The sequence below is a fragment of the Cupressus sempervirens genome, chromosome 11 (genome assembly GCF_028749045.1).
Source record: "Cupressus sempervirens isolate cs-2001-9-10 chromosome 11, ASM2874904v1, whole genome shotgun sequence".
Classification (NCBI taxonomy): Eukaryota; Viridiplantae; Streptophyta; class Pinopsida; order Cupressales; family Cupressaceae; genus Cupressus; species Cupressus sempervirens.
Window position 1 is genome coordinate 19,790,882 of NC_143128.1, and position 14,175 is coordinate 19,805,056.

The following is a 14,175-nucleotide window of genomic DNA, read 5'->3' on the forward strand; positions in this document are numbered from 1 at the left end:
AACAACAACATAACCCCCCTTTAATGCAGATGGGGTGAGATGATAGGCAACTAAAAAGGTCGGCCAAAGTCTCCTACAGATGAACCAAGAATGACGAGAGAGGAAGAGGTACAAACACCTATAAAGACACGGTCACAACGATGCTACATGGAGCTAATGTCGTGGAAGGGACACTCACTTGACAAAGGGAGAATGCTTAAAATAGCAAACAACTATCCCCCCATGGTGCTTTATGAAAATAGTGCATGTACAACTGACTCAAAAACAATGTTCATGAACCCGGAATGCAAGAGTGACACTTTATCTCAGTGTGATACATAAAAGTACTTCAAAATGATAGCTACAATGATTAGAACAAGGTAAAAGCTGACACAAAAGATAGGACAACCTAAAACAAAAGAAACCATGCCAGGAAAACAATCCTCGGCCTAAAACACTCAAGATATCCACCATAAAGCAAAAATGCCAAAAATATGATAGATAGAGCATGGACCAAAAACTAAGGAAAAGGACTACATTTATGAAAAGGTGACAAAACCATCTTTTCAAAAATATAAAGTTTTCAAAAAACTAACATGGGATGCAAAAGATATGCAAGCCGGAGTAAAAAATAGAACTTCAGACTTTGACTAAAAAAATGGATAATAAAAATGCATCAAAACCTAAAAATACCTACACCAATGTCTCCGTCTCAAAACTAGCTTTTCGACACTTCTTTCAGATCAGAAAAATACCTCCGTATGCTCAAATTATGGCCAAAAAATTGCAAGTAGGTCCAAAATGACCTTGGAGAGGTGCAAGGGGATGATGCAGTGCTGATGTCAGTATTTCACTGGTTTAAAATTGAAGGCCAGCAGCCCATCAATACAAAAAAGAAGTCGCATGGCAGGTCCACATGGCAATGATGACGTGGTGGGTCCACGTGGCAAGGTGCCACGTGGCACCCAGACCACATGTCACCCCTACATTGGCTGCTGGTACTGACAGAGCGGTGTGTTGTCAGGCATTGATTGGATGAAGAGAGTCCATGTAGGCACTAAGCTGGGCGAAGGTAGGGAGGCAGAGGAGCTCGTTGGTGGAGCGCAGGAGTGGAAAACACTTGGCAGAGTGGCAGAAAGTAGGGGCACCACCGGTGGGAGTGGCGCGTTGGCTGCGGTGGTTCGACGGTCGCACAGTTGGCTACGAAAGCCTGCGGATTGAGCTCCGACGATGTGGTGGTGGCCCTGTGGCGATGCACCCAAAATTATATTTTAAAAAATTTTTAATGCCAAAATCGTCTGTACGATCGTACGGAAGGGCCTGCGACTAATTTTTTTTTGCCTCTCGGAGCCCTGTGTCCAAAAATGAAAAGTTTTATATGAATCTTGACTACAAACAACCTTCCAGATCGAATGGCAGTGTTCGTTTACACTGGAAGTGCTCCAAAAAATTTTTATTCCCTTGATTTGAAGAAAAAATGCACAAACAAACTAGGGTTTGTGACTCCAAATCACGGCTTCAAAAATCTTTCAACGAAGCAGCAGTAGGGAGGCTCTGATACCATGTTGGAGTTGATGAAATCTAACTTTGAAGACACCCAAGATCACCTTTATGCAAAAACCTGTCAAAGAGAAGCCAAGGAAGGAAGAGCATGGAGCAAGGGAAAAACCCTAAATGGACATGAAAGACCACAAGACATTGCAACACAAGAAAATATGTATTTACACTATGCAAGCAGTGATGTTATGTTGAAATACAATGAGGGAGAGACCACTTATAAAGGCCTCAAGGAATCTCCTAGAACAAGCTAGAAGAGGCTAGGAGATAAGTGTGACAACTAAGCATACATCCACATGAGGTGGAAAGTCCTCGAACAATGTGAGAGGATAAGTATGACTTAGGAGAGAACAAACTCCCATATTGTCAACAACTTATAACTAACTCCTAGACTACAACTAATAAATAAATGCATTTACCTAAGTAAGCTTAAGTAAATAGAATAAATAATTAGTAAATTAATTATTTACTCTAACACTTTCTAGATCTTACCCCCTCACTCTCTTGTTGTAAACCTTGTAGGTTCTAGAAGGAAATTGGAGCTAATGATCAACCATTTGCATATATGACTTAAGAAATGTATGGTACCTTGTATTTTTATTTCCTTTTTGATGCATACAATCTCTTTCAATATTCTCTATGTGTTGGCTATGCTCATGACCTATGTGAGCCTATATATTTCACGGATCACTATTACATGGACTTTTTCTTGAACTTTCAATTTAGCTCCTTTACTTTATCTAATTGTGTACTTGATTTTTCTCTTAATTTTCAAATGAACACAAATGTAATGAAGATCACATAATAATGACAAACTAGGTTATTGTAGAGAAAATTCACCTAGTAATTAGGCTACTAAGTGTCACCAATTTGAAAAAGATGAAAATTAGTAATAGTTTTTTTTTAAAAATATGTTTTTAGACTATGAAGATCGTGTAAGTGGTTCATTGATTGTGCATTTCAATGTATATGATTTGACATCTTGTCTAGGACCTATCATAGATCATTATACTAAGATCAAACATCATTTCTGTTAGAGTAAAGGATTAATTGAATTGAATTTATTTATCCTTTACTTCCTTCTTAAGATTTCACTTTATGCACATGCATTTCTATTTAATAATTAAATATTAATTATTAAATTTCATTTACCTTTTAGGGTTTCCCTATTAGGGTTTTACAATCTGCTTTATTAGGATCGATCCATTGTATTTTCATTCATTCTTTTTGTCTGATAATATATTCTTCCATATTTTCTGAGTCAAATCCTTGTGTTCTCATCTTTTTCTTCTTTGTGACAGGTTCTTGCATGCAAGTGTTCTACTAGATCTTTGGATTTGTTCTCATCTATCAAAACCATATCTATTGTAGCTTGTTATTATTTGGAGAAAAAGAGGAATGAAGATTTGACAGAACATATCTGGCTGTTTTCAAGTTTTTTTTTTTTTTTGTAAAAATAGGGGGTCTCTAAAATTCAAAGCACTTTGAGGTCAAACAAACCTCATAGTTGGATTCAGAGAACATCAAGACCCTTATTTCCGTATAAAACATGCATATTTTGGTCAACTTTTCATTTTGAGGCAAATTTTTTTGCCTACCAAAATCGTACGGCCCTTGGCACACAAGTTCGCAAAAATTGCAAAAAAAAAGCTTTAAAAAAAGTGCAACTAGTTTTAATTTTACCATTGCAGTTTGTTTTAAACCGTCAACTGTTCTTACACACTGCTAGTGATTCTATCACCGCTAGCCACACCATCGCCGTAGAGCACCACCTCCACCCTTGGGCCACCTCTACCAAGCCCAGCCCACCTGTGGTCACATGGGTGACCAGGTTGCTCAAACTTAAAGCCAAATTTATTTATTTTTGGATTTTTTTTGCAAATTTAGGGTACTTGGTGGTTTTTTGGCTCTAACTTGAGCATATAGGGGTGTTTTTGGGTTAACAAGATATCATCAGAAAGATGATTTTGAGATGGATATGATGGTGAAGGTATTTTTTGAACATTTTTTTTCTAGTTTGGTACATGTTTTTTTATGTCAAAGTCTGATAATTCTTTATGCATTTTGGGGGGGCATAACTTGCTCGTTTTAGCTCTATTTTTTGATCTGAAAGAAGTGCCAAAAAGATCTTCTTGACTACTTTCAAAATTCTCTATTATTTCATCAGTATTTTTCAATAGTAAATCCGATTCTCAAATTGAAACATTTTTTTCTTACTGCTTGTATACGCATTCCTTCTGGCATCTGGGGTTCATTTTTTTGCATTGTGGGGGGTGTTTTATATTATTGTTTCTGCCATTTACATCAATAAACCAAAACTTTCTAAAAAAATTAAAACACCTTCTAAAAAATGGCTGAGAGCTCTTCTTGTCTAGTTCCTCTAAACCACATAACTATCATACATGGGCATGTTCTATGACACAACTTATTTGTTCAAAGGTTTTGTGGTCTTGTTTAGATGAAGTACAAGAAGTTTTACAGAGGCCTTTTAAGGTAATGCAACATAGAAATAAGATGGATGAGGCCATGGGTTTGATTTCTTTGAATGTTTCAGACAACTTGTAGTTTCATCTTGATGGGTTGAACTCCCCTGAGAAATATGGGCCAAGTTTAAGGACTTCTTTGGTACTATCAATGAGTTTAGAGCATTTCAGATTGAGGTAGAGCCTTCATCACTTGTACCAGATGATTTTCCCTTTATTGAGGACTTTTTGATGAGGTTCAAACAACAAAGATCTTTATTACAGGGTTGTGGAAAAGTGAAGACTGATAAGGAGTGCATTTATATGATACTGTCAAATCTTCGAGGAAAAATTTAGATTTTCTCTTCTACATTCCATTCCACTACAGATGCTTTGGGTCCTAGATTTACTGTGCCCACTTTTGAGGTATTCTGTGATCAGTTGACTAGAGAGCAAGCCAAGCTTTCATAGTTGGACTCTTTCACATGACCAAAGAACTAGACATTGGTTGTTCAGACATCTACAGGGAAGTCAAAGAAGAAATTGAAGCCCAAATAAGATACAACAGGCAGTGAGAGTTCCTCCAAGACTTCTTCTAGATTAGATGCTCAAAAATCCACTTCAAAGGGTAAACCTTCTAAGTCTAGCTAGTCTTCCTCCAAGACTAAGAATTTAATAGGTGACCCATGTAGTTTTTGTGGCAAGGAAGGACATAGTTTCTAGGTGTTGGAAATGTCTTGAGGATTTAGAGGAGGCCATGTAGCAACATAGTCTTTCTTCTCCAAATCCACCACCTCCTTCTTTAGGGAAAGGACATACTCTTTTTGCACAAGCATTGTCTTCATCAGCTACTTGGATTCTTAATTCAGTCTCTTCCCACCATATAAAACACTCACCTAATTTGGTTAACTCACTTGTTTAGAGTGTTACTACACATACTACAGTTGGCAACTCGGCACAACTTTCAATTTCATGTTTAGGCACTATCTCTTTAGAGGGTGGTTCACTACAATATGTTCTCTTGGTTCTAGCCATTTCCATAAACCTCCTGTCTATCTTTTACATATGCAATTTTGGCTTCAGTAAGATAGTTGAGTTCTGACCACATGATGTGGTTATTCAAGATCTCCATGATCCTGACTTGGTTGTTGCTACTAGGATTGTTGATCTTTAGTCTGACTTATATAAGCTTGACGGCTTTGAGATCTCTGATTCTACAGGTATTTCTCTTGTTGCTCATGTAGACATAGTGAGCAAGCTTTGACATGAGTGTTCTGGCCATGTGAATTGTAGATATCTACAATAGATGAATACACAAGAGCTAGTGATTGGGATACCTCAGATCTCTTGTACTGACATTGTTTGTCAAGTTTGCACACCTGGAAAACATCATAGAGATCCATTTCTGATAGGTAGATCCACATGTGCTAAGGCACCATTAGAGTTGATACACAATGATCTTATGTCATTCCGCACTCCATCTTTTTAGGTGCTTGATATGTTCTTACCTTCATAGATGACTTCTCTAGACGCACATGTGTGTACTTTTTGAAATACAAGTTTGAACTCTTTGATTCATTTCAAATCTTTAAGACATTTGTGGAGAAGTAGTCTGGTCTTTTAGTCAAGCGTATACATATTGACAATGACAGGGAATATGAGGATTAGTCTTTTAGATATTTTTGCACTGACCATGGTTTATAACATTAGTTCACAGTTCCCCATACCCCTCAGTGAAATGGGGTTGCAAAGAGAAAAAATAGGACATTATGGGACATGGCCAATTGTATGATACAATCTCGAGCTATGAGTTCTTCATTTTGGGCTAAGGCTATCAATTGTGCCAACTATATTTAGAATTAGATGCCTCACAAGACATTATGACATTTGACTCCTAAGGAGGCTTGGACTCATGTCAAGACCAGTGTTTCTACATTTTCCATTTTTGGTAGTGAGGCTTGGGTATTTATTCCAGATGCTTAGAGGAAAGCCATGAAGAGGAAGAGCTGACCACTCATATTTTCTAGCTATTGTGAGATTGTGAAGGTGTACAGGTTGTTTGATCCTAATTCTAGAGAGGTCTTGCTTCAGCGAGATGTCTAGTTTGATGAGCATTATCCTTAGATGGAGCCTTCATCACTAGCTTCTTCCTCACTACCTAGTATTTCCTCTTCTCCTCTACAAGCTTATGTATTCTTTGAGTAAGATCTTGATGTTGATCTCCCTTCACCACCTCCACCAGATTTTTAGCGAGTACCCAAGTGGGCTCTTGATAATGTTGATGCAGTAGGACCTATGGTAGGAGATCCTTCAGATTCTCGCCGCACTCGTGCTCAGACATCTGGTACTAGACTATTGAGCCATTCCATTTTAGATGATCCATAGTGTTTTTCATAGGTCATAGGACACTTAGATTGGGATAGGGATATGGATGAAGAGTACTCTTCTTTGATGAAAACTCACACTTGGGATCTTTGTCCTCTTCCAAAATGAAGACAATTGGTTCAGTTTCAATGGGTGTACCATACCAAGTATGATGTAGTTGGTTCTATTGATAGGTACAAGGAACATCTTGTTGTGAAGGGATTTTCCAAAGTTGAGGGTATTGATTACTCTGAGACCTTTGCTCCTATTGCCAAGATAAATTCTATTTGCTTTGTACTCTCTCTTGCAACTTCTCAGGCATGGATATTATTTAAAATGGATGTGAAGAGTGCCTTTTTTCATGGATACCTACATGAGGAGATATATATGGAAGATCATCATGGTTTTTTGCAAGACTTTTCTATGGTATGTAGGCTTTAGATGTCTTTATATTGTCTTAAACAAGCCCCTCGAGCTTGGTATGAGAAGATGGGTTCCTTTTTGCTTGCTTCACAATTCACTCAGTGTCATTCTTATTCTATAGTGTACATTCAACATCATGGGGCTCACTTATTGATAATTGTGTGATATGTAGATAATCTTATCATTACAAGTAGCTCATCCTCTATGATTTAGAGTTTTCAATGAGCTTTAAGAGAGCAATTTGAGATGACAGACCTTGGACTTCTCCACTATTTTTTAGGCCTACAAGTTGTTCAATCTTTAGATGGGATAGCCATGCTCTAGCAAAAGTATGCTCTTTATATGCTTCAATAATTCAATATTCTTAATTGCAAGCCTACTCCCACACCTTTTCAGTCAGGTGTTGTTTTATCTACCACAAACAACTTGTGGGTAGTTTGTTGTACCTAACACACACATGTCTTGATATTTCCTTTGTGGTTGGACTTGTCTCTAGATTCTCATGTGATCCACATGAGAGTCATTAGCAAGATTTATCTTGAGGTACATATGGGGTACTACATGTTATGGCTTTCACTACACATCAGGGGATCCTCACATTGTTGATTATATAGACTCAGATTGGGCTGGTGATATTAATGATCAAAATTCTACTTCTAGATTTTTTTTCTGTCTTGGTTCCTTTCCTACCACATGGTCTTGCAAGAAGAAACATTCTCACACATTATAATCTATAGAGGCATAATACAGGGCATATGTGCTATCTAGTCAAGAGGTTCTATGGCTTTGATAATTGATGACAAAGGTTGAATTTCCTCTTGATAGTTCCATATTTCTTTGGTGTGACAATCAGAGTGCTATACACATTTATTGCAACCTAGTTGATCATCAGAGGACCAAACACATTGAGCTTCACATGCACTTCATTAGGCATCTGATCCAGGATGGATCTCTTAGTTTGTGTTCGAGGGGGGGTGGGGTGAATTAGTTATCCAAGGTTCATATGTAAAAATAAAACTTTTCACAAATTAGTGAACCCATATCCATAAAACATATTCATAACACATGCATCCATTAGATCATATAATCACTTAAACTTGTAGGTTACTGTGAAATCAACTTTGCAAAAATGCAAGTATGAAACATAATAGATTCAATAACACATTTGACACAATGATTTTACGTGAAAATCCCATTTGAAAAAAACCACTAGTAACATGCTACTAATTCTCACTCTTATGGAGTGATGCCCTGTGAAAGACCAATCCTATTAAAGGTTACAATGCACACTATTAAATGTGACCTAGTTGAAGGATTTCAATCACCCTGTTAGGAGTGAGCCTTGTTAGAGGAATTTTGATTATTCACTTGGAACGTCACCTAGTTAAAGGATTTACAAATGACTGTAGGTCAACCTTAATCCAAAGGATTTACCCTAGACTGATACAATGATTAGAAAGTAACAGTAAGGCTTGATCTGATAACAACTTACAACTTCATCTTGTTGATTAAAAATCTCTATTTTAGTCCTCCATTCTACTCGGCTTTCATACACTTCAGCTCTGACAACTTATTCACCCTTCAATCATCCATTCCCTTAAGTCTTCTTACTTTGCATGCTGATTACAAACTCTATATTTTGGCCACCATATGAAACAATACCCAAGACTCCTTGTCTTCCTTAGGTTCTCACACATGCCAACTATTGTTTCATGCCTTGTATTCCCTTATAAAGAGAAATTGGATCCTTTGCTATTCATCCTCCATTGTCCATTTTAGGGTTTGATGGGATTAGGTAGGATTTAATAAATCTACCCTTTATTTCATTTGATTTCTTTCTAGAAACTTATCCTTCAATCTCCTTTGAATTCACCTCAAAATTTTTTATCTTGAATTCTGTGCCACCAGCTCATCAAGCTTATCTTCCATACAGTTCACACAATCCAAGAAATCAAACTTGTCAGCTCAGATTCATCAAATTTATGTTCTTTTTCATAATGCTTTCCCTCCACATTTACTTGCTTCTAATGCTCGACACATATTGCGTTGCTCGACATCTACTATAAAATCGCTCGGTATGAACTAAAGTTTACTGGTGCTCAACATATACTAAACTTTACTCGGCTAACACTATTTCACTTGGCATACACTGAATTTTGACTTTACTCAAATCCAACTAATTTTTTGCTCGGCTTGCACTAACTTTTCTCGACACCTTTTGTCCACTCAATCAAGCGTGGTAGACTCAATTCTTCTCTCTTGTTCTTCTAGGCTTAATCAATGTATCCATCCTTTGCAACCTAAAGTAGATAATCAATGCACTATAATATCACTGTCTTATTTGATCTTTGTACTTCTTTTCCATATCATAACTCAACCTTTCCTTTAGGTGCTATTGTTAACTTATTTGATTAAATTCTCTTCATCAATCAAACAAATGATAGTACTCAAATTATATAAGCAATTGTCTTACCATCAAGTAGTAGGTTTGACAGCAATGACAAAACAATGATTGAAATATATTTCATACTTGTATCAATCTATTTTCAACAATCTCCATCTTTGACATTGATAGCAAACCAAACTTAATCAATACAACCAACATTAATGCTAAAAAGAAAATAATTCCTTGTGTTGAAATCTCTCCCTCTACCAACAATGTTCATCTTTTGTAGGTTACAAAACTCTATTTTGATCAATAGATAATCAACTCTTCCTTTTGACTCCTACATTATTTCCTTCTTACTCAGTAGATGTAATCAGTACCTGTACACTATCTCCCTCTGAGTCTTTCTTTCTATATTATTCTTTTATAGATTTCTCCCTCTTTGACAACAATGCCAAAGACTTGTCATCTTAATATATAGATATGAACATTGTCAATTTCTCCATCTGTCACCTGGCTTGTGACTGATTTGTAGCTCCAGCTCTTTGATTACTTTAGGTAGCTCCTAAAGTAAAATCCACTACATCAATGTGTAACATATGTCGATCAACTTGTTTGATGTAGGGCACTTCTTGTGTTTCTTACATAGCCTTGGATAGGGGAATCACCCCTAGTTTACTTCTTAGATACTCATGAGCATCCTTAGGTAATGCTTTTGTGAAGATATTAGCTATTTGCTCTTTTGTGTTAACATATTCCATCTTCACCTCTTTGTCTTGAACTAACTCTCTTAAGTAATTATACTTGATTGCAATGTGCTTAGTCTTTGTGTGCATCACAAGATTCTTTGTGATATTTATAGCACTTCTATTATCATAATAAAGTATCACAGGTTTAGTGATTTCCTCCTTCATGCCTTTGAGTAGCTGTTTGATCCATACAATTTTTGTATAATTTACTGTAGTAATAACATATTCATTTTTAATAGAAGCTTGAGATATATAGTTTTGTTTCTTGCTAGTCCATGTAACCAGCCTTTTTCCCAAGAAAAATGCTCCTCCTCTAGTGTTCTTTCTGTCATCAATATTTTTAGCCCAATCAACATTAATGTAGGCTCCTAAATTAAAATTTTCCATTCTTCTTATAGTATAGACCATAATCTTTTGTGCCTTTCAGATATCTCATTATTCTCTTTTCAACCATCAAATGATTCTTTTGGGGATTGGCACAGAATCTTACAACTATCCCAATAGATAATACAATATCAGGTCTACTATGTACCACATATTGTAGTTTTCCAATCATAGACTTGTATAAAGCTTGATTCACCTTAGTTGAATCATCATTCTTTGAAAATTTTTGTCCTGTTACCATAGGTGTGCTTACTGGCTTGGAATCTTCCAATCCAAAAGTTTTCAGTATCTTTTTAAATACATTTTTTGATTGAGTGATGTATATACCAAATTTTATTTGATGTACTTGCAAACCCACAAAGAACTTGATTTCTCCAAACATAGACATTTCAATTTCTTTCTTCATTCCATTTACAAAAGCCTTACATAAAGTATCTTGACCTCCAAATATGATATCATCAACCAAAATCCTAGATAGTAAAATATCTTTGCCTTGCTCTGTCTTTAAGAACAAATTGTTATTATCATCAGTCCTTTCAAATTCAATCTTCATGAGAAGGTTATGTAGCCTTTCATACCATGCTCTTGGTGCTTGTTTCAAACCATATAAAGCTTTGTATAGTCTATATACCATGTTTTGTTGTTAGCATCAAAAAATCCTTCTAGTTGTTCTATATAAACTTCTTCTTCCCATTGGTACATTTGGGTTCATTTTTTGACCTTTATTGGTCAAAATTTTGACCCAATTTTGACCAACCCATTGGTCGATATTTTTCTAGTCAAAATTTTGACCAACTCACTGGTTGGTCAAAATTTTGACCAATCTATTGGTCAAAAACCCACCAAAGCCAGTATTTAAGTTCATATAGGAACTGGTCAAAATTTCGACCAACAAAGGTAGAAAAAATTTTATGCGTTGGTGGAAATTTTGACCAACAAAGGTAGAAAAAAAATTAGGTGTTGGTGGAAATTTTGACCAATGAAGGTGGAAATTTTGACCAACAAAGGTAGAAAAAAATTTAGGCGTTGGTGGAAATTTCGACCAACAAAGGTAGAAAAAAATTTAGGCGTTGGTGAAAATTTCCACCAATAGGTAGGTGTAAATTTTTTTTAGGCATTCTATAAAATAGTTCACATGTCTTGCATATGATATGAAATTTTACATGCATCCTACACTCACTCATCCAGTTGATGATGGATTACGTAGAGTGATTTGAAACCATGATTCTAAAAAACACACACAATCAAATCCAAAATGAACTTTCACTACAAATGGTTTATGGAAATCTAATATTGTTAATTTTGCATGCATGTCTACCAGGACAAATATATGTTTAAGTTGTGATTGTCCTGGTAGACATGCATGCAATTTTACCAATATCATATTTCCACAATCCATTTGTAGTGCAAGTTCATTTTGGATTTGATTGTGTGTTTTTTAGCATCATGGTTTCAGATCACTCTGCATAATCCATCATTAGCCAGATGAAAGAGTGTAGGATGAATGCAAAATGTCATATCATACGCAAGGCATGTGAACTATTTTATAGAATGCCTGAAAAACACCGACAATAACTAATATGAAGAATATATAATTAGTTATATGATTCAAAAAAATCATGTACTAGTGAGTTGGTCAAATTTGGTAAAAAATTGGGTTGAAAATTCGACCAATAAAGGTCAAAAAATGAACCCAAATGTACTAGTGCAAGTATGCTCGCCAAGTTGACTCTTTGAGTTTGGTCATCAAGTCACCCCACCAAAGTGCCTCATCAAGGTTAGTCTTTAGGTCCGCTCATCGAGCTTCCTCACCAAGTCAACTCACCATGTCGCATATCTAAGTGGCCTCGCTAAGTCGGCTCGCCAACTTGCCCCACCAAGTTGCCACTTTAAGCCCACTCACCATGTTAGATCGCCAGGCCGACTCCCCAATTCAGCTTGCCAAGCTGACAATTGAAGTACGCTCGCCAAGTTGACTGTTCAAGTGTGCTCGCCAAGTTGACTCAGAGTTCATTCATCAAGTTGCCCCACCAAAGCACCTCATCAAGGTTAGTCCTTAAATCTACTCACCAAGTTAGCTCACCAAGTCGCCTCACCAAGTTGGCTCGCCCACATGTCCCACCAAGTCCCCAAGTCTGCTCGCCAAGCTGACAATTCAAGTGCGCTCACCAAGTTGACTCTTTAAGTTTGCTCACCAAGCCCATCCCCTAGGTCAACTCTCCAGGTCAGCTCGCCAAGTCACTCCCACCTAGTCACCTCAATGAGTTGACTCTTTTAGTTAGCTCACCAAGTCTGATGTTCAAGTACGCATGCCAGGTCAGATCGCCAAGCCAGCCCACCAAGTCATGTTACCAAGTTGACTGTTTGAGTACGCTCACAAAGTTGACTCTTTAAGTTCACTCATCAAGTAACCCCACCAAAGTGCCTCATCAAGGTCAGTCTTTAAGTCCGCTCACCAAGTTAGCTCACCAAGTTGTCACACCAAGTTGACTCACCATCTTGCCTCACCAAGTGGACTCACTAAGTCGGCTCGCCAACTTGCCCCACCAAGTCGACTATTCAAGTATGCTCGCCAAGTTGACTCTTTGAGTTCGGTCATCAAGTCACCCCACCAAAGTGCCTTATCAAGGTTAGTCTTTAGGTTTGCTCATCGAGCTTGCTCACCAAGTTAGCTCACCATGTCGTGTCTCTAAGTGGCCTTGCTAAGTCGGCTCGCCAACTTGCCCCACCAAGTTGCCACTTTAAGCCCACTCACCATGTTAGATCGTCAGGTTGGCTCCCCTAGTTAGCTCACCAAGCTAATAATTGAAGTACACTCACCAAGTCGACTCTCTAAGTTCGCTCACCAAGTTTTCCCCCTAGGCCAACTCTCCAGGTCAGCTCACCAAGTCACCCCCACTTGCCCCACCAACTCGCCACTTTAAGTCAACTCATCATGTCATCTTGCCAGAATGACTCCCATAGTTAGCTTGCCAAGCTGACAATTCAAGTATGCTCACCAAGTCGACTCTTTATGTTCGCTCACCAAATCTGCCCCCTAGATCAGCTCACCAAGTCACCCCTACCCAGTCACCTCAATGAGTCAACTCTTTAAGTCAACTCACCAAGTTGGCTCACCCAGTAGTTTTACCACCTTGTCTCAGAAAGTTGGCTCGTTATGTGTGCTTGCCAAGTTGCCCCACTAAGTTGCTTCTTTAAGCCCACTCACCACGTTAGCTCACTTGGTTGGCTCACCAAGTCAACTGTTCAAGTACGCTTGCCAAGTGGGCTTGCCAAGTCACCCCACCAAGTCATGTCACCAAGTTGACTATTCAAGTATGCTCACCAAGTTGACTTTGAGTTTGCTCATCAAGTCACCCCACCAAAGCGCCTCATCAAGGTCAGTCTTTGAGTCCGCTCACCAAGTCAGCTCACCAAGTTGCCTCTCCAAGTGGCCTTGCTAAGTTGGCTCGCTAACTTGCCCCACCAAGTCACCACTTTAAGCCCACTCACCATGTCAGATCGCTAGGCCGGCTCCCCAAGTGAACTCGCCAAGATGACAATTCAAGTACGCTCACCAAGTCGACTCTTTAAGTTTTCTCACCAAGTCTGCCCCCTAGGTCAACTCTCCAGGTCATCTGTATCCCCTGCTATAGGTGGACTTGATCTCTGGCAAGCTTATTTTGACTGTATCTTTTATTTTCAACAATACCAATATATTTAAATTGGCCTAGCCCCATCCTATTAGATGCTTGATCCATGTCACTCTGCCAGTAATGAATAAGAATAGTATGTGTATTAAAGATAAATCACTTGAGCTAGAAATTGTATCCATCTTTATGAATCTAAAATATGACATAGCAAAAAGTGGAATAGTTCTGATGGAGAAATA